This window comes from Falco biarmicus, chromosome 2, assembly GCF_023638135.1.
Source record: "Falco biarmicus isolate bFalBia1 chromosome 2, bFalBia1.pri, whole genome shotgun sequence".
NCBI classification, from domain to species: domain Eukaryota; kingdom Metazoa; phylum Chordata; class Aves; order Falconiformes; family Falconidae; genus Falco; species Falco biarmicus.
Window position 1 is genome coordinate 49271599 of NC_079289.1, and position 22395 is coordinate 49293993.

Genomic DNA, 22395 nt, shown 5'->3' on the forward strand with positions numbered 1-22395 from the left:
AGAGTTAATTTTCTTCTCAGTAGCTGGCGCAGTGCTGTGTTTTAGATTTGGAGTGAGAGCAATGCTGACAGCACACTGATGGTTTTAGTTGTTACTGGGTGATGTTTATACTAAATCCAGGACTTTGTGGTTTCCTGGGCCCTGCCAACAAGAGGGCTGGAGGGGCACGGGACATTGGGAGGGGACACAGCCAGGACAAGTGACCCAAACTAGCCAAAGGGATATTCCATACCATCAAGCATCTTGCTGAGTATATAAATTTGGAGGGGGGAGGGGGGGGCTGTTGGCCAGGGCCTGCAGTTCGTTGCTCAGGGACTGGCCTGGCATCAGTCAGCAGATAGTGAGCAGTTGTGTTGTGCATCACTTGTTTTCTTTCCTCCCTTCCCTTAGGATTTCATTCCTCTTCCCCTCTCCCTCCTTTTCATAATAACTGTTATTGTTATTATTATTATTGCTCTTTAATCTTTATTTTAATTAAATTATTAAATTGTTCTTATCTCAACCCTTGAGATTTACATTCCTTTCTGGTTCTCCTCCCCATCCCTCTGGGTGAGGGGTGAGTGAGTGAGCAGCTGCGTGGCACCTCAATTACCAGCCGGCATTAAACCACGACACTATGGCAGCCTTGGAGTAGCACCTCTGTTCTCTGCCAAGATACGTAATACATAAATTAGTATCCAGTTAATGGCAGGACATGGATCTGAAAAAAGCCTTCTAGAGTTTTGCTAAAATGTCTTTGTGTGCATGCCTTTATGCCTGTTGCAGCATGATACAATTGCTGGTCTGAAAACAGAACACCTCCTGGAACATTATGAATAATGTGTTTTACATAAAGCAGGTGCACTTTCATTAACTGTAACCTTTTTTCTGCTTTTCTATCTCTACCTCACATGTTTCTTACAGCTAAAGATTGCTAGTGTCATGCTATTGAAATAACTGACATTTACTTACAGGTAGTAGACATGATTTTGAACCATGTAATGGCTAATACAGACTGACTGTTGCCAATGTCAGGTATTCCACAGTGCTTTTTCTATTTCGGCACACAATTAAATTCAGAATTTCCAAATATTTTATGCATTTAATAGCACATTTTGCACTGTGGATTCATACATTCTCCAAGTCCTTTATAAGACAGCTAAAAATGGGGTTTACTTTTTCTGCAGTCTTACTATGTAGTCAGTGAGACCAACAGGTGCAACCAAAGGTACAAACAAAAACTTCAGTTTTTTTCAGTCCTCATTGTGAGCTGCACAAGATGATTTTAAGCATTAAGATATGAAAATGTGGTCTGGTTCTTACCAGTTAGTAGTGGTTAACTACTAGTAGCCATTGCTGAAATTTAGGAAAAGACCTCTCATTTTTGGTAGAAGTAGCAAATATTTCTTTTCTTCTACCAGTTTTCAAAGAAGATATATTACCTCTGACATCCAAGAACAGAGAATAAAAGCTGAGTTAGTGGGACCACATATTTACTCTGGTATTACATTAGTGTCTACTGTTGCTATAGCAAGTGCTCCCATAAAAGTTATGCATTATCACTATCATTAATTTACCAAACTAAGGTCAGGTTCAATTGCTGTTAAATTTAAATGTTTACAATCATTACCTTCCTAGAAATGCTGATGCAATTTGTTTACTTATGAGTGAGATATAAAGGCTTTTATAACAGAAAATAATTATCCAAGGACACTTTTTCAGGTTTTCCAGTAAGTGGGGACTAATTTTTACATAGTCTCTTGAAATTAAATCCTGAAAGTGTTTCAGCTTCACTTACTACATGAAGTTTTTGGTTGGTTGTGTAGGTCTTGGGTTTGGGATTTTTTTTGTCATAACCACCTGAAATGGTCATGTGGGGAAAGAAAAGCCTTTCTTTCCTATATTTTACATCACCTTACATGCCATTAAAATTGGGTTTACCCCTTGCTTTTTTGTTCTCTGACATTCTAGGTGTAAATTCCAAATGATACATTTTTTAAAGTAATTAATCTGCCAAGTTAAGCATAGGTAAATCTGAACTTCACCTTTGACTATAAAAGCTTTTCCTTATTTCTGTAATCAGGTTTTGGATAAACAGAGTGTGAGTGGTGGCATTTAATAAAACGCAAAAAAAAGCGCTATTATTTAGAAGGATCAGTCTGGTTTTTTTGTGAAATATAAAACCCCTAACAACAACCCCCATGAAATCAACTGAGTGGAAAAGATAAAATAAAAAAGAAAAAAAGAAAAACAATCTATAGTTTTAACTATGTGTTTCTTTATGGGCTGCTTCCTGTGAGCTGATGTAATACTAAATATCGCTTTATTCTCCAGTAGCATCAAGGTCTTCTCTAATATTCTCTAATAACATCAAGTCCTTCTACTTGAATTTTAACAACCTCCAGGGACAGAGATTCCACTCCTCTGACAACTTGTTCCAGTGCCTGACCACCCTCAAGCTGAAAATTTTTTTCTGTACAGTGAGTCAGAATTTCCTAGAATTTTTGAATTTGTGTCCATTGCCTCTTATCTGTCTACTGTCCACCTTGGAGAAAAGTCTGGCTCTGTCATCACTGTACTATACTGTTAGGTAGCTGCAGAAATAAAACCCCAAAAATAATAAAACCCCCACTGTCTTCTAAAGATAGAAAAAAAACCCCAGTTCTCTCAACTTCTGTCATGGGCTCCAGCTCTCACCAACCTTGGTGGCCCTCTGCTAGATCAGAGTATGTCAGTGTCTTTTCTGCACTGGGGAGCCCAAAACTGTACACAGTACTCCAATGTAGTGTCACAAGTGCAAATAGAGGGGAATAATCACATCCCTCTACCTGTTGTTTACATACTCGCTAATATGCCTCTAGGTGTGATATACTACAATATAACATGCTGTGACTGGACATAAGAATATGTCTGGTCAGAAACGAAGATACAACTTGGGCAATAAGTCTTACTTTAAAAACACTGATTTTTTTCTGTTTAGGAAGTTATTAAATTAGATTAGTCAGGAATGGTCTGACAGAAAGCTGTAGGTTAAACCAGCACACTAGATAGAAGATAGAGACTAAGCTAGGAGCAGACTGGATGCTAAACAGGGAGACGCTTGGATTAAGGATGAAGGAGACATGGGGAATAACATGGAGTAGAAAACTGGAATTGATGGAAGCTGGGAAGTGAAAGTCCCTCTCCTCCTAAATTGTTCCAGAATAATTTTTCTTGAAGCTTCTACATCTGTGGACTTTGGGAATTCAAAGAGAAAGATCTAAAATATTTTTAGCAGCTTGTTTTGTTATGATGTTATGCAACATTCTAAATGAGCTGCAGTTTCATAACCTCTCAGAGATTCATGTTTAGGTAAATTGATTTGTAAGAGATAATGTAGGTGTGAATAGCAATTATCATCTGCCAAAATGAAACACAGCTGTCTCTCAACAGCGTGCGGAGATGTTACTCAGCAGCACAGTTACATGAGGTCCTAGGCCTGAATTCATTGCTCTCAAATTTTAGATATATAATCACTGGAGAACAGGAAATGCAAGGAAATTGGAAGGGTGTCTTCTGCAAGTGAAGACAAGCCAAGAGCCAAAGGTGACATCAATACAAAGATGACAACATCATCTCAACAAGAAAACAGTCCCATAGCATCCCAACCAGGCAAGCAGAGCAGATCCTGTGGCAGTAGCACGTTCTGTCACCAGCCTAGTCATCAAGAGACAAGTCCCAAGTGATGGTTAGCAATGAATGCCTGTCAAGAAACAGGGCTGGACACATGCTTGCCTATATGTCTTAGGCAGGAACCAGGATCCTGGGCTTGAGGTCAAATGATGCTCCTGGGTCAATGCCAGAGGCATTCACAGTATGTGAAGAATTTCAAGAAATAAAGTGAAGGAAGAATATAGGCCTTAAGAAATGCAGTTAAATTGTAAAAGTAGGTGTTGCAATGACCATGTAAAATTTAAAACTGTCATGAAGAGATACAACAAGATACACAAAGATACTTTCTTTTTGTATGATCAGAGGTGAATTTGGTGATTGGAATTCTAGCTTTGGGATAATACTTAGGGCTTGCAGTGATGGAAGCTTATCAAATGAGAAATCATCTGCAAAGCAGAGAGCAATTACTATCCCTGCTGCTGTTAGATAGGTTAATTTTCTTCCTGTTTATGCAGTTATCTTAGTTCATGGATTATTTTCCATAATAATAATAATAGTAATAATAATAGTCTGAAAATAAAGTAAATCAATAAATCAGAGTTTGAAATCAAGCACACAATCTGTAAACCAAATTTCTGAACTCTCAAACATCTAAGTTGCATGGGGCAAAGCTGAGATGGTTTGCCTAGCTAATTATTGTCAGAGCAGGCCCAAAATAAGAAACAAAGAGATAGGATATGTATGTTTGATAACCAAGTAAAAATCCAATGGGGAAAAAAAAAAAAGAAACTTTCTCTAATTAAAGGACATTTTCTACTACGTCTCATCTGCAGTCAGCATATGTTTCAGAAATGTCAGATTTACCTGGAAAATTATCTACATATAAGACCTAGATATGGCCAAAAAGTTTTCAAAAGTAAATTACTTCATAAATGAGTCTTTATGATAACATGGGGGGTTAGGTTCTGGAAATACTAATGATTTACATCAGAATAATGAAAGTTAATGTAATATTCCATTTCATATAATATTACGGAATACTTAAACAATGATAATAACTAAATAAAGATAGCTGTATTCTGATAATAGGTACATTCTTATATTATGTACAATTGAAAGCATAAACTCTAACAATTATGCTTAGGGTTATCTGAGTCATTATCTCTTTGTTGCCTCCTTATTTCCTGAAAACCTTTAACTACTATTCTGCTGTCCTCACAAAGTTACTCTAAACAGATAGCCACAGATCCATTTAGACCCTTGGACATGGAAAGATAATAAGCACAAGAGCAGGCCTTCTTATTACAAGGATCCATGAGTTCATGCATGGAGTATCTGGAGAGGTAAAAATGAAGAACTGTTCAGTAGGTCTTATATTGTAATACAGAGGGAGTCGTAATTGGCTGTAAATGGTTGTTTTTATTATGCAACGATACATTAATACATGCAGTGCTTAAGGACATGGTTTAGTGATGGACTTGGCAGTCCTAGGTTAATGGTTGGACTTCATGATCTCAAAGGTCTTTTCCACTATAAATGATTTTATGATTATATGATTATATGAATGCAAGAAACATATGGAAGAAATCCAGAACTGATTTTAAGCCAAACATCTTTATTTGTATTATCAAATAATTCTGTCTCTGAAGTTTTATAGTTCATTTTTTCTTATTGGTTTGACCATGGTCATAAGCTCACAACAGGTAAATGAATATTCTTTTTTTATGTCAGAGGCAGTGGCACTAAGGCAAGAACCCAACTGCTTTATTCTTTAATTTTGCTAGAAGTTTTGAAAGGGCCAGGTTCTCCCTCTGGGCACATGCCTATTACAAGAACTCAGCATAAATGTTGTAGCTCATGACGTGTCCAAACCTCAGCGCAGCACCTGAGGGACCATCAGCACTCAGGCTCTCATGGAGAGGAAGGTAAATGGCAGTTTATTGAAAGAAACAGGCACTTATATACTAGTAACAGAGCCAGCCCCTTCTTGGGCGGTTTTCTGCTTAATTCCTACGTTTCCATCACCACACGTGATCTTCCGCATCACCACATCCCTATGGTACTACAATTCCCCCCCTTCCATACTACTACAATTCCCCCCTTCCATGCTAACAAAGATACAACATTAAGTGCATTGGTGACGATGGTCAGTCATGTGAGCCAACAAAACATACCATGCCTCTACTGTGTCTAAGCGAGACTAACAAATGCTACTAGTCTATTAAAAATGCAAGGTCCAAAAGTTAAAAGCAACATCAGAATAAGAAAAGGACCAGAAAGACTAGATAAAAAAGTGGTTAGCCAGGGTGATTGGTTAAACCAGGATTCGTACCATGCTTGCTGTGCCTCACGTTCTCGTTTACGCTGTAACAAACCCTCACACAATTTCGCTAGTGAATCTCTAACTATGCCCGTGTGGTCCGCATAAAACAGCACTCTTCCTGCAGGACTGCACAGAGGCCTCCTTGTTGTAAGAAAAGAAGGTCTAGGCCCCGCCTATTCTGTACGACCACCTCTGATGACAAGGATAGGGATTTCTCTAGGGCCGAGATAGATCGTTCAAGTTTTTTTAAATCCTCATCAACTGCTGTGTGCAAGGAGGTCCAGCCATTGCGTTGTTGAACTAGGGAGGTGACGCCAGTCGCCATTCCAGTGACTACAAGTGCCATGAGGGTTGCGACCGTTGTGGCCGTTATTAGCTCCCTTTTGACCTGGACAGGTGATGGTTGTTTTTCCCAGTGTGCATATATGTCCTCCGAGGGATGATACAGAATCCTTGGCATAACTAAGACTTGGATACAAAAATCAGTGATGTTATTAAAAGGTTCAAGTGATACACACGGTACAAGGCCCTTCCTGGAACAAATTCACCACCCTCCTTCTCCGGGAATAACCCATTTGATGTTTCCACTAAAGGACTGTTGAGATGTTATAAGCACACAACAAGACCCAGCTCCTTTTCACCCGGCCTAGACAGGTTCCCCCCCATGATCGCTGACATCATGAGGCCGATATTAGACGTCTCCCACTTACATGAACCAGGGTTATCCTCTGTAAAGGAATTATAGGTTCCATTCCAAGCAATACCTTCATAAAACGGGGGTTTGATGTCATAGCAGAGCCAACAGGGGTAAATATATCATCTGCATCATGGACCAAAGGGGATAAGGGTCAGGGCTATCGGTGTGAGTCCTTTGAGGGACACAAATTGTACCTTTAGTAGCTTCGGGAGTTGTGTCAGGGGTGCGGATCTGTGGGGGTAGAAGCTCTGAGATTACTACGTTGGGGCATAGGGGTTAAGGCTGAGGGGTGTACCGTGGGGATTCTTTTACGATTTTAATAAGGGTGCCCCTATCAGTACCTGATGTCCAAAGCATTACTCCCCAAGTTTTGCCAATAAACCAAGCTGGATCAGACGGGTTAGTGACGTTCATCCAGAGGTACTTACAAGTCCCACGGTGCCATACCGTCCCACCGTCAGTTTTAGAAGGGGTCTTACAGCCAAAGGGACCCCACGTTACCGTAAGAAATCTATCATGTTGACTCGCAGTCCACGCTGTGGCAATAGTTTTGCAGCCCCAGTAGGCACAATAAAAATAACCAGGGGAATTACAGTAACTTCTACCGGGACTTGAACTTGGGCACCAATATGTATTCCTACCCCCAGTGTCCCATCTGTTATGTTACTAGCGCAATTCGGGGCTCACCAACCGTCCAGTAGATCTAGGCCCGTCAGCTGACAGACCGTGACATTGAAGGAGGAAGCACCCGGAGTCACTATAGATTGTAGTATTCGCAATTCTTGAAGTTGTATCAGTGTCCAGTTGTACAGGCTATCACCCTTGACCAAGGACACCAAACCAGTAGCAGTGCCGAAAACTTCGGATCCCTCCTTTTCCCTGTAAAAGAATCTTAAGTCACGCATTATTATTGCGGTTAAGGTCAGGTTTGATACATTTTGCAGGGACCCACCTAACTTCTGGTTCATCAGGATGAGATACAGCTGCATATCCCCAAACAAAAACTACAAGTGACCACCCAGGCAACCATGTATCTGTTCCCGGAAAACGTACTAACACTTTTGCTTTTACATCAGTCATGGGAAGATTATAGTGTTTTCTCATGGGTGTACAATCTGTGCCATGCCTATCAAATTGATTCCAGAGATACAGCGCTTTCATTAAGATGATATCTTGTTGATCTAAAGGGACATGTGTTTTCTTTTCTATGATGCAATTTAAAGATTCTTTCAATGTATGGTGAGCACGCTCTACAATCGCCTGACCTGTTGTGTTATAGGGGATACCATGTGTGATAGTGATAGTCCAACCATTTGCCCATTCTTTTACAGATTGGGCCACAAAATTTGGTCTGTTGTCCGTTTTGATGTTACCTGGCTTTCCTAGCCACGTCATAGCTGTCTGCCAATGTGTTATCGTTTCTTTTGCACGGGCTCTCCTTTTAGCTATAACAACTAAGACACCACTATAGGTATCAATAGTTACAAACAGATTAGAATTAGGTTTAAAAGGTTCATAGACTGTAACATCTGTTTGCCAAACCGCTGATGGAGCCAGTCCCTGTGGGTTGACTCCCATTTGCCAGAGTGGTGATGTTTGACAGTGTGAACACATTGCCACAATTTCTCGAGCTTTTGAAAATGATATCCCTGTAGTTTTTTCTAAGCTCTTTGAAGTCAACTAACTTGTCTGCAGACCCGCTGCAGACCCCAAGAATTCCCCCTTTTTGTTTTTTGAACAGCTAGTACCAAGTTTGTCATGTTCTCCAGGGCCCTGCAAACATGACGGCAACCAAGGCAATAGCAAACAAACAATACTGCCAATTGAGTGAATGGATGCCAAAAAGGCTGACATTTTCTCAGATTTTGGTAACATGTTGCTGCAATGGGAGCCTAAAATCCATGCAGCACATACCATCAAAATCCTCACAGCCATGTTCTTGAGCCAACAACAAGTTTTGTTGTTGCTCTGTTTGTATATAATGGTGGCAAATTTGACTCACATTCTTAACTGCCTAAGAAACAAGGTGATTTAATTCTTTAATGCTTTCCCTGCTGTTGCTCTGGATAAGAGAAGAACCGCTGCAATACATTTCCATCAGTTCCATAAACCAACTATATCATTACATGCTTCATCCAAAGCTATATTGCATTTAAATGCATTATGCTTATCAGCATGTTCATGTGTTGACTTATGTGGGTGTCATGGTCCCATCATAGCTTTCCACTACATTAGCGTCTACATAAAGACAACTATCAACATTCAAAGTGCAAACAATATCAACTTCTTTTGGGTTAACATTATACAGAGGTAATCAATTATCGAAAATATCAAGACTTTCAGTAAGATTCTTCATTCTCCGCATACATTCACTTTTTTGCAACAATGTCTGCAAGTCAGTTTCAAGGAAGGGCACACCAAACAAGGGCTGGTTCAGTAAGGAGGCCACACATTAGTTGTTGGGTTCACTGGCGGCAGCAGCGCTCCGATGATCCGGCACGCTAAGCTCAGGCCGCACACAGCGAGCAGGTATCCATCGCAGACCTTCATCTGTAGAACACAAGCATAACCTCTTCCCCAAGTTAACAATTCATGTGGTCCTGACCAATGCCCAGTACAAGGGTCTTTCATGCGTACTAAGACACCTTCATGTTTTTGCTACTTGTCAGCAATTGACAGAAAATGTCGCACAATGGGAGGCACCGCATGGTCAGCAGAGATATTCAGAAAGTTCAAAACATAACATGCTTTCCCTAATTGTGCCTCTGGGGTCATTCCCTTAATTCCCTTTTTTTTTTTTTTTTTTTTTTTTTTTTTGAGTTAGTACCACTTTATTAATAGACTCACACCAATTTATACCCCCAGCTAAAAATACACACACTACGCAGGCTTTGTTATTTAAAAGGTGATAGGTTAGAACTACTCGTTCACATGCTTCCATCTTCCCTATGATTGGTCCCGGTGTGGTGCCCACACACTGCTCCCCCCTTGTGCAGGCATCCTGTTTTTTCTCATCTTTCTGTCCCGTTCTCTTATCTCTCTGCGAATACAGTTTCTTTGTCTCCCTTGGCCTTGCATATGACCTTCACAACACTTGCAGCTTGTTACAGTTTCGGCCTGCTCCACCTGCTATTACAACAAAGTTACTTGGTCTGGATTGCTCATAATATGTCCGTTGTCTTCCAGCCATTCCACAAATCCCCCTTTTTGTTTTTGAGCAATCCAGACCCCTTTTATTATTTTGTTCATAATTCTCATAAAGCAATTCCACACACAGATAAATATAATTAAAAAGATTACAGTGGCAATTAATACCGTTGTCCTGTGCAGAAACAAATCTTTTAACCATCCAGTAATTCCTAAACTCTGTAGCCAGTCCGTTAACCCATTCTCAATCTTTATGGCCTGTACATTTTTTCTCAACTCAGTAAGCTGCTTATGAATAGAGTTTGAGTGATCAGTCAAATTCATATGCTTTCCTTAGTGCTGTTCACTATAGGCTACTCTCTACTGTTCATGCTGTTTCCTTATCTTCTAGGGGTGAGTTCACATTCCTCCTTTGTTTCTGTCTCATCCTAGTTTCTTCTCATACTCCCCCAAAGTTATTTAACTCTTTGCTGCAGGATCTCAGCTGCACATCATCAAAGCAAGGCCAAAACTGCACATCATCAATGTCAAAACAACCCACTGTCTCTGTTCTGTACAATTCTACAATTTCCTCCCCCCGTTGGGCTGATATATCTAGGCAACCAGTCTGCATCAGGTAGTTCATTGCTGGCTGTTTTATCACAGTTTTTTGAATCCTCCTTTTCATCTGAACTAGATGAAGGGGGGGTTGCCACGTCCGAATAACTCAGCGGCTGTTCTTGCCAGCACCATGTTTGGGTGTTGTTCCCTGCTTTGTCTTTTCTACGCAATCTGTCTTCGCCTTGCCTAATAGCCGCCCGCACACCACTTTCTTTTGCCTTATCCCTTTCCTGCGGTTCTTGTTCCTCAACTTTTAATCTCCGCAGTAAATTTGCCAGGTCATCTGTTGAGTATAAGTTCTTTTGATACCACTTTGCATTCTTATCTTCTACCGGATAGCATTCCGCCTTTCTTTCTGATGGTGGGCTGTCCGGTAAATTACCCAGTGGACTAGGAGGACTAGGAGGTTTAGAGTCCCCTGCTAATGAAGTGCCCACCTGTGTTTCCTGATTTATTCCCGGGAGCTGAGGACGCTCTGCACCAAATATAGATACTCCCGCCGCAGCCCATATTTGAACCCCTTCATGTTTTCCGTTCATAGCACAACATATCTTACCCCAGGTTGAACCCCACGCCGTCATGCCCGTTTTCTCAGATTCCCAAATTTCTTGTTCAAATTTTTGCCCACAGTTCACAACACATAATATCTTGTGGGTTAACAATCAACCCTCTGCCCTTCATCCATAGGATGATTTCCGTTATATCTTTCCATAAGCATTTTTCCCCCCGCCTCCTTCACCCATTTTTTCAATACCTGTACCACGAAATCAACATCAACATCTTTTTCCAGCTTCATCACCCCTCCGGAGGTCCAGTGTCATCCAGCGCGCTGCCTCCCAGGATCACGTCAGGGTCACCACTTGTTGTAGCTCATGACGTGTCCAAACCTCAGCACAGCACCTGAGGAACCATCAGCTCTCAGACTTTCATGGAGAGGAAGGTAAAATGGCAGTTTATTGAAAGACACAGGTACTTATATACTAGTAACAGAGCCAGCCCCTTCTTGGGCGGTTTTCTACTTAGTTCCTATGTTTCCATCACAACACGTGATCTTCCACATCGCCACATCCCTATGGTACTACAGATAAAAGCCCAATATTTTTGAATAGAAGGCACTATTTCTGCCATCATGTAACAAGTATCACAAATAACTGTAGAAGCTGTACAATATGTGCCCAGTTATACCACAATAGAAGGCTAAAATCTGTTTTCAGATTCCTAGTTACATCAAAAGAATATAAAATGGATCCTTTGATACGAGAAGTGTTTTGGGTTTGTTTTTTTTTCAGTTTCTGCTAACACATTAATTTTGTGTATGCTGCTACGTTCCATGACGTCTGAAACAACCTTTTTCAGTCCTGGATTGAATTAGTATATTAACAGTAGTAATACTGCAGTCCCAAGACTGATGATGCAGTAATTTTCCAGCCTAATCATACTGAACTTCAAATACATTCATAGCAATTCTATTCAAGTTACTGTCTCAGAAGTATTTTTGCAGTGTGCATGAATTACACGTGACAGCATAGCCATTAGACAAGTGTTTCTACAGTTCATTGGAAATGAAATAGAGGAAGGTACTTCCCTAAGGTAAAAGCTCATGTGAACCTTGTCCCTGTCTTTGATCTTAATGAGACCTCAAATGACTATCAACTGAAAAAAATAGAAAATCAAAACAAATTCTAACTTGTGCAGTTATCATGGGCAGCTTATACCAACTATTTAAATTGCAAAGCAATAAATCGTTAAAATTGGCTCCAGACATACACACAACCCACACACATCCACAGACAACTGACACCACACTGAAGGCTGAGCCAGCAGTGAAACTGTTGCATGTCACCCAGTGTTTGGACATCTTAACCGGCTGGAAAAAGTGTCCAGATTTTCCAAGACTCTGGTGCCAGTTACAGCTGGGCCAAGACACTTTTACTGTTGTATGTTATCTATAGACCATGTGTATGTGTGTGTGACAGAGAACAAAAATAATTAATGAACTGCGCTACCCATGTCATTCAGACCTTCAATTTTATGTCACAGAGTGGCCTAGTTCTGTTCTTGAGGTTACCTCACCCTAAATTTCCCTATGTCAACATACAACACCATGATACATTCATATTTTCTGGTTATTACGAATGACAGAATTTCTGAGGTCAGAGGGGTCCTCTGGAGGTCATCTGGTCCAACCTGCCTGAGCAAGGATGGGTCAGCTAAGTTTTCATTCCCGCTCACTGTCCACTTATTGGGTCTGTACTTCATCAGTCTAATAGGATGTATGGCAAGCCATAATAAAATGAAGATAAATAACACGGAATGCTGTTCCCTCACGCACAGAGCCAATCAACTCATCATAGAAGGCTATCTCATTGGTTAGGCATGATTTCTAATTAGTAAATTAATGCTGATAACTCCCGGTCATCTTCTTGTCCTTCATTTCCTTGGAAATAGTTTCCAGGACAATTTGTTCCATCATGTTCTCAGAAATTAAGGTAAGACTGAGCAGTCTGAAGTTGTTTGGATCTTCCTTCTTTTCTTTCTTGGAGATAATCGTGACAATTGTCTTCTTCCAGTCCTCAGGAACCTCTTCTAATCACCGTGACTTTTCAAAGATGATCAAGAGTCAGGGATGAGCAGGGATCTTCTAGAACTGCGGAAAAGGAGAGTGTATGGTCAATGGAAGCAAGGACAGGTGTCCTGGTTTCATCTGGGATAGAGTTAATTTTCCTCGTAGTAGCTGGCGCAGTGCTGTATTTTAGATTTGGTGTGAGAACAGTGTTGATAGCACACTGATGGGTTTGGTTGTTGCTGGGTGATGTTTATACTAAATCAAGGACTTCTGATTCAGTTTCTTGGGCCCTGCCAGAAAGAGGGCTGGAGGGGCATGGGAAATTGGGAGGGGACACAGCCAGGACAGCTGAGCTGAACTAGCCAAAGGGATATGTTATACCATGGGACATCATGCTGAGTATATAAACTGGGGGAAGAAGAAGGAAGAGGGGGACATTTAGCATTATGTTGTTTGTCTTTCCATGTAACCATTACATGCGATGGAGCCTGGCTTTCCTGGGAATGGCTGAACACCTGCCTACTGATGGAAAACAGTGAATGAATTCCTTGTTTTGCTCTGCTTTTGTGTGTAGCTTTTGCTTTACTTGTTGAATTGGTCTTGTCTCAATCCTCGAGTTTTACATTCCTTTCCAATTCTCCTCCCCAGCCCTCTGGGTTAGAGTAGAGTAAGAGAGTGTCTGTGTGGTACTTAAGTTATCACCTGGGGTTAAACCATGACAACAGGCAATGTGGGAGGACTACAGTACCTGGTAAAACTATGGAGACAGTTATTCTGGGTAACAGAAAAACACTTGAGAGACAAGGCAGTCATTGGTCATAGTCAACATGGGTTCACAAGGGGAAAGTCCTGCTCAATTAATTTAATTGCCTTTTATGACAAAGTGATCCATCTAGTTGACCAAGGAAAACCAGTACATGTGATGTTCTTGGATTTTAGCAAAGCTTTTGATACTGTCTCTCATAGTGTGCTTCTGGACAAAATGTCCAGCACACAGGTAGGCAAGTCCATAATACATTGGCTGAACAAGTGGCTGATGGGTCAGGCTGAAATTTATAGTAAATGGGGTTACACAAGGCTGGCAGCGAGTTACCGGTGGGATTCCCCAGGGCTCAATTTCAGGGCCAGTGCTCTTCAATGTTTTTATAAATGATCTGGATGCAGAAAGTAAATGTACATTACATAAGTTTGCCGACGATACTAAACTAGGAGGATCTGTGAGCTCCATCAAGGGTAGAGAGGCCTCATAGAGACATCTGGATAGACTGGAGAGGTGGGCAATCAACAGCCATATGAAATTTAACCAGAGAAAGTGCTGGATTCTGCACCTGGGATAGGGAAATCCTGGTTATATGTACAAATTGGAGGATGAGCAGCCCTGCAGAAAGAGATCTGGGGGTTTGGGTTGATGGCAAATTGAATATGAGTCAACAGTGTGCCCTGGAAGCCAAAAGGGCCAATCATGTTCTGGGGTGCATCAAGTACAGCATAACTAGCCAGTCAGGGGAGGTTATTATCCCACTCTACCCTGCACTGGTGCAGCCCCACCTCGAATACTGTGTGAAGTTTTGGGAATCTCGATATAAGAAGGACATCAAACTATTAGATTCTGTCCAAAGGAGAATCACCAAGATGGTGGAAGTTCTCAGGGCCAAGACTTAGGAGAAGTAGCTGAGGTCACTTGGCTTGTTCAGCTTGGAGAAGAGAAGGCTCAGTAGTAACCCCATCTCAGCCTACAACTTCATCGAGAGAGGCCGTGGAGGAGGAGATGCTGATCTCCTCTTTCTAGTGACCAGCAACAAGACATGAGGAAATGCAATGAAGCAGTCTCAGGAGAAGTCCATACTGGACATTAGGAAGGGTTCTTCACTGAGAAGGTGGTCAGTCACTGGAACAGGCTCCCCAGGGAAGTGATCATGGCACTGAGCCTGTCAGAGTTCAAGGAGCATCTGGACAACACTTTTAGTCATATGATTTAGTTTCAGGTAGTCCTGCAAGAAGCAGAGGGTTGGACTTGATGGTCCTTATCAGTGGACCCAAGATTTCCCTACTTTTTGGGGGTTTTTTTGCTGATCATAGAGTCATAGAATTACATAGTCATTTAGGGTGGAAAAGACCCTGAAGATCATCAAGTCCAACTGTAAACCTAACACTGCCAAGTCCACCACTAAACCATGTCCCTATGTGCCACATCTGCATGCCTTTATAATACTTCCAGGCATGGTGACTGAACCACTTCCCTGGGCTGCCTGTTCCAGTGCTTGATAACTCTTTTGGTGAAGAATTTTTTTCCTAATATCCAATCTAAACTTCCCCTGGTTTCACTTGAGGCTGTTTCCTCTTGTTTTATCAGTTGCTACTTGGGAAAAGAGACCGACATGCACCTTACTACAAGCCCATTTTATTAATCCTTTTCTCTCACTGTCCCTACATGCTCTGACAGTGTCCCTGTTTTCATCCAAGATAACTTGACCTTACTTCTTCTATGCTCTCTTTTTATGTTTGAGTTTAATCAGAAGCCCCTTGGTGTAATGTTTTAGCACTGTATTACAGTATTGCTGTTGCTAGTTGCAGGCCATGAGCTTTTTACTGTGTCTGCAAGGCTTCAGGATTGGGGCTTATCAAGCCTGCTCTGTTGGAACCTTTTTTGATCTCCCTGCTGCTTTTGTTTTACTTGGTTTAATTATGTTACCAATTTCTGTTGAATTTTCTGTTGAAAATTATCAATTGATCAGGTTTCTAAGGCCAATTGGTTTTACTTCTGTTCATCTTTGTACCGTACAATTACCACTTTATATAGAAAGCAGAAAGAAGCACTTATTCTATGCAGAATGAGATATTTCTAACCCTAGCATGTTGGGTTATAACTTCTAGTGATGGAGTGTAGAGAAAGACAGGCCTGATATGATGGCAGAGGCCTTCAGAGGTGGTGTTCTCTGTATTCAGGATGTGGTGTAGAAGAGCACATGGGGTCATAAGAGATACAGCATAGGCCTGGCACTGGAGATGCCGCAGCGATGAACAACTCATCCATAGTCAGTTAAAGATGTACTGACTCAGGGGTGGGTGGAAGTGGTAACAAAGAAAAACATAACTAGTACCTAACATATGTAAAAGGTGGTAGCACATACAGTAAATTACGATATAAAATGGACCTGCAGACCAATGAGGTGTGAAAAGATGTTGGCAAACCTGACACAGAATCAGAATGACAGAATGGCTGGGGTTGGAAGGGACTTTTGTAGATCAGCTAATCCAACCCCCTTGCTAAAGCAGGTTCATTTAGGGCAGGTAAGTCACAGTGGTCCCAACTTGTTCCTATAGCAAGGAAGAAGAAGCCATCAACCTGAACAAAATATTCCTCCTGGCAAAGGACTCTAGATGCTGACAACTCACTGTACCCCCAGAAGAGTTACTTTTTTTCTTCTGTTTTAAGTGGATCTGTCAACTGATTTAATAAGTGATTCCTATTTCTAGTGTATTGAAATTTGTTGAATAACAATTTTGCGATCACTGTGTCCACTGCTTTCATGATTTCATAACACTCAGCTACATCTTTCTTCAAACAATCAAATCAAAGGATAATATTGGCTATAAGGAATCTCCAGGAGTTATCTTTCCGCAAGTCTTCCCTTCCCCCGAGCTGGACCTATTCAAAGCAAGCTGCTCACAGCTGAGCCTGGTCAAAATTTGACTGTCTCCAAGGATGAAGATTTCACAACCTCTCCAGGTAATTTCTTCCAGGGTTTAAATATCCTTGGGGTAATTTATTTTCCTCTAATTTTTATTGGCATTGTCATACATTTTGTTGCAACTTCTGACCATTGCCTTTCATCCTTTTGCTGTGTATCTTGTATCTCTGAAATTATGTTAATGCCTCTGTCCTGAGTTTTAACTGTCAGTTCTGTGCTTAGCAACATGCAAACTCTTTTACTACCATTTGCTTACTTTTTTTACACAACTCTTTTTTCAACCACAGACACAGTTCTGTAAGGTCTTCTCAGACCTCCTAGCCATCAATATAATATTTAAATGAGCTTAGTATCTTTTCCAAACTCACAGACGTTACCCCATGTGCTTTCTTTCAGACAGTTAATCAAGATAGTGAATAAAATTGGTCATACCAGCCACCCTGAGGGATGTCTCTATCTACCCTTCTGTATTATGAAAAATCACCATAAAATCCTATATTTTTTTCCAACCTCTTAATCAATTGTTCTAGTGAGTCCATGCCCCAAGGCTCAGGAACAACACCCACTGCCCTGCACTGAGGGGTCTGGTGCTGTGGTCCCAGAGGCCCCAGGGACACAGGCAGGGCTTTGTAGCTGGACTTACAGTTGTTATGTATATATGCTTCCTTTCTGTCTGTGAAAAGATTTTGACTATATCAAATCAAGGTACTCTTCCATGCGTCTTGGCTTTCTCTCTGCTTTTACTGAAAATACTCCTCCATGATATTTCTATTCTGATTACCAGCAGATTGGCTGCAGTCTAGTTAATGTGAAACTCATCTTTCCTGTACAGCTTTTTTTCAGGTCTTGCATACGTATCTGGCAGCGTTACACAAGCTGTTGCCATGAGAACTGGACTCCCTGCTGGGGAGAACCCCTAGCAATCTGAATTTCACCCCTGAAATGTTCCTATTATGTTTCTCTACTTTATCATCACCAGCATGGGTTAGGACAATTAGTTCTGCTCTTCCACATCAAATAGCCTTATTTGGTCATCTTTAGTATCACAAACTCAGCAGTCACTTTGAATAGTTACCAGATTTACTACTCCCAGCACCTCCTTCTTCCACCCCTGAAGATTTCCTGTTCTCTTACTCTATAGTACCTCTTCAATAAGTTAACAAAAAACCAAGGCCTGGTCTTGCTGATTAATTATACCTCAGGTTCAGATGCCTAAAAGTGTAGGAAAGACTGCAGGGAGAAGTTAATTTAAACTCTTAGAGATATCCATTACAAATACAAACTAATCGTTTACTACACTTTCTCTCATGGTTGCTCAGCAGCTGCTTTTTTATCCTCTCAGGACAAAGGAAGCTCTGCTTTGTCATTGGGATCGCCTTGACAAGCCAATCCTTTTCACATCCAGAAGTAACAACTTAGCAGGTCTTGGCTGACTCACACATTGACCTAAAATGCAATACCACAACCGAAATAACATTCATTAACTGTCCAAATTCAAAATTCACCAAGTTTATTTGCTTCTAGGAGTCATTCACAGAACATCTTCTTCTGGCTCTTCCCATGCAAAATTGCCGTGAAAACTACGGTGTCCTGCTTGTTATTCACTAGTTCCTTCAAAGTGCTGAGGGAAAATACTTTAAAAAAAGGAGCAGCTGTAAATCTAAAAGGTGTTCAGGAGCAACTTAAATTTTTAGTGGTTTGCTCCCATTGCCAAGACAATACATTCTACTTAAGTCTATTTTTTTTTACTATTATCAACTCTAACCTAAATGGTATTTGGACAAGAAGTTAATGAGAACTGATAAATGAGTTAGGTTTTCTGGTATAGAACAGGACTGCAGTTAGATGGTAGCTGTAAAGGGTTTTAGGCAAGTATGGGTGTAACCAATTTTTGTAGTAAGAACTCTGAATTCAGGCTAGTGCTTTGTTTCCTCTTTTTTTCGCAGTTTAGCCAGTTTCACTCTTGACTAGACATCTTGTCTACAGCTCATCTCAGACACAATACTCATAATATTTCTACTTACATCTTCCTACTCAACCCCGTCTGTTATTGAGTTTGTAGGCCATGCTATCTATTAGTGTCTGCTCAATAGTGTTAATCATAGTGTTATTCTACGAAAAGTTCAAATCATCAGCTATGCAGGAGAGAGTAAGAGTGTATAAATCCTGATGACTTTGTTAGGAAACACTTAAGCAACACAGATGCACTACTGGAGACATTGAATTCCTCGTTGAATCTTAGAGAATAATAGCAACAACAAATCTGAAAACAGCAAGCCAAGTGGCTAGAACAGATGAAGCTGGGAGAAAGGAAAGGAAGAAATTTGTTTCTGGGGAGGTGGGAAGATAAGCAGAAGTCAGAAATGTAGCAGCAGAACTTATTTAAAGAGAATAAGAATCCTGAAGAAATCAGTTTGTGATCTGTATAACTATGTTGTCCATAACCGCTGCTAATAAAAAAAAAAAAAGTAAATTACTATATGTAGCTTTACATTTCATATGCAAAATTTTGGTAGGGTCACAAGTAAAAAATACTTGAAAACCATAAAACTAATTTGCCGCTGCTCTGGAATCCAAATGTCAAATCTTAATGTTCTATGTCAGACATATTTTTATCATCAAATCATTAATGTAAAGCTATCTGAATATAAATATTTGAAGAAAGTGCACTTCATTCTGATAGACTGAAGTCAAACTAGTGCTAACTAGTCCAATTTCATCATTCTTTGTTTAAATACATCTAAATGTCAGCTGTAGGATATTCAGCACCTTTAAGAGTTCTCATCTATGATTATTTCCTTTCTCATGTATTTCCTTATAGCATTATTTCTTAATCTAACTTATGCTCTTATGCTAATTTATGCTAATGTATGCTAATGGATACAGCTTAAAGACCTGTGCAAAAGTCTAAATGTTTGAGAATAAAAGTATCAAACACATGCCAGGATCTCAGCTGAAACAAAGGATTTCAGCATTTTGTTGATACTCCATATCTGATAAGTTTTTGCAGTATTTCTGTGAAAATTGACTTGAAATGTAATGCAAATCCCAAGAACGTGGCTAAAAACTCATAGTATATTTATGTTTTATTTTGAAGCATAATTCTTAAAATAAAAGTAAGTTGAGCAGCTGTGAGTGAGCAGGGTAGCATAAATATGTCTGAAAGTGCTGACTCAGAATCCATATGTAAGATAATTATCTTGTAGGACCATGACTGTATGACTCATGAATATAGACAACTCCTACATCAAAATATATTCTTGGTGAAAGACTTCCCCCCGCCCCCCATTTTGAAGTGATTTTTTGTGTGTTTGTACTCAGTCCAATTCACTATCATCCCTCACCTAATAAAATGATAGATGTGTTCAACTTAGTCCTAAAGGGCCTTTGTTAAGACTGCAGTGCAAACATCAGTTGACATTTTTAAGGTCATACCCAATGACACATAAAAGTAAGATTAAATAAAAGCTCAGCTGATAAACCAAACAAAACTGCAGAGTTCCCAAAAGGCTATGAACAGCTTATTATAGACACTATAAGTTCTAGTGTCTGAATCTGAGGACAAAGACCATCTTGAAGGACCTATATCTTATCAGGATTTACAAATCAAGAATACAAGTTCATGAAGGTAACAAGAGAAAATAGTGTTGTTTTGCGCTGGATTTTTTTTTTTTTCAGTTCCTTTCTATCAGAAAATGTACAGCATCTAATTACTAATGTTTAATGTGCCCTGATATACTGTTCATTCTTGTAAACTCTGTAAATTTCCAACTATAATTTCAACAATAATACATATGAAGTAGCAATGGTAGAGTTAAAGAAACTGTAATAAGTATGGACATATAAGTGCACATTAAATCATGTATTTAGCATGTACGTATCTACCTACTGGATGCTTCAATTTATCAAGTATAATCTAAATCTCTGTTGTGAATGCTTTAACAAATAGTAGTGCGTAATCTTGGACAGAAAGGAATTAAACCAGATTTGGTCTGGTGGTGCTCAAAACCTCAGTACTACTGCACATACTGGAAAGGAAAGAAAAATTTATACAAGACACTTGTATTATTCACAAAATAAGATGGAAGGAAAGCTATTCTGTCTGTTTACAGATTCCTAAAACCACAGCCTTTTCCCCTGCTGTTCCTCATTATGGATTACATTTACTACTGTCCAGAACAAGAGACAAAAAAGCACCGTAGTACCAATGGAAATACCAGAAAGAAACTTGCAGGGATATACTGTATTCTGGAGGGGTTTTCAGTTTTCCTTTAAAATATGTTATATTCTCATCCAGAAGATGCTGAGAAACAAACAGTTCTGTAATCCTAAATTCTATGTGCCCTTCTCATCAGCACCAAACATAGCTGTTACATAGCAGAAGGGCTTTAGTTATCTCTCCTGTTAACAAGTGTCATTGTCTTTCTAGGCATTTTTTCAGTCCTGTGCTGTCATAAGGTAATAAGATAAAAAGAGAAGAACAGCGCAGCTTATGTTTGCTATTATTCTGCTATTTTTCCAGCTTTATCTTTCTTTACATTATTGTATTAACTGTGATCCTGAGCAGGTTGGAGTTTTGAGAAATGTTACTGCTTTCATTTTCTGCTCATTTACCAGATATGTCTGGTTTGTTACTTTTGGTATCTTACACTCATGAGATCTTGACACTGTTCAGCTATTTCTGATTGCCTGACTCTGCTTGTACTGTCACTAGTCTCTTTCTGAATATATTCTTCATCTTCCTGGCTATGTTAAAGGATGTGACTGATCCAGTCCTGACATTTTATCTGGTATCAAATCTTGCTTCAAATATTAAGAGGTTGCACACCTTTTTAAGTGCTTTATAACTATAATACATCAATTTTTAAGTTGCATAAATATAGAAAACTATAGTAAGAATTTCAGAAGATATATCATTTGTGGTTTATTATTATTTTGGAGGATGAAGTGCATAAAACACATGAGTAAATAAAATAATTAAAATAAGCATTTAAGACCAGAAGATATAGTCGCTGATTTCATTTTCAGAAAACTAGGCTCTGTTGTTTGGATACTATTTGTGATGATGTATGAAGCATTGCAGGACAAATTTCAAATGAAAATAGTGCAGGAGAGAGAAATGTGCTAGTCTAACTAACAGACTCAGAAAGTGAATGATATATGGAGTCTAATTTATGGTCAGATAAAAAAAAAAAAAACCACCAAACCAAACAAATAACAAACATCTATCTTTCTACAACATAGAGTGGAATTTAAAGTTTGGAGCTAAGCATTGAACTTTACTGGGCAGCACAGAATGCAGGTGCATTTTCCAGTTCAGAATCCAGCCTTACCCACTTTCCAGCTCCACAGCATGGTTAGAACTGAGGGCATACTACCCCATGTCCTTGTTTTCATAAAAAGAAAAACTCTGGTTGCAGACAACATGCTGTGGCAGGCTCCAGCAGGCATCTAATCTAGTCAGTTAATGGTCAAGATCCCCGAGTTGTTTTGTGGGAAGTCTGCAGATAACAAGTCTAAGTGCATCAGAAAACCATAGGTAAAGAACTAGAAGGAATTGTTTCTGACTTTTCCAGGGGTTATTTCATATATTAATAAAAGACTGATTGTACTTGTGTCACTTCAAGAGTTTCTTATCAAAAGAGCAATGGCTGTGGTAGTGTTAATGAAAGTGTGTAAAGCAGATTCAAGACCTGCAGTGATAAGTCCACTCTCCTTAATAACTGTACTTTGCTAGAAA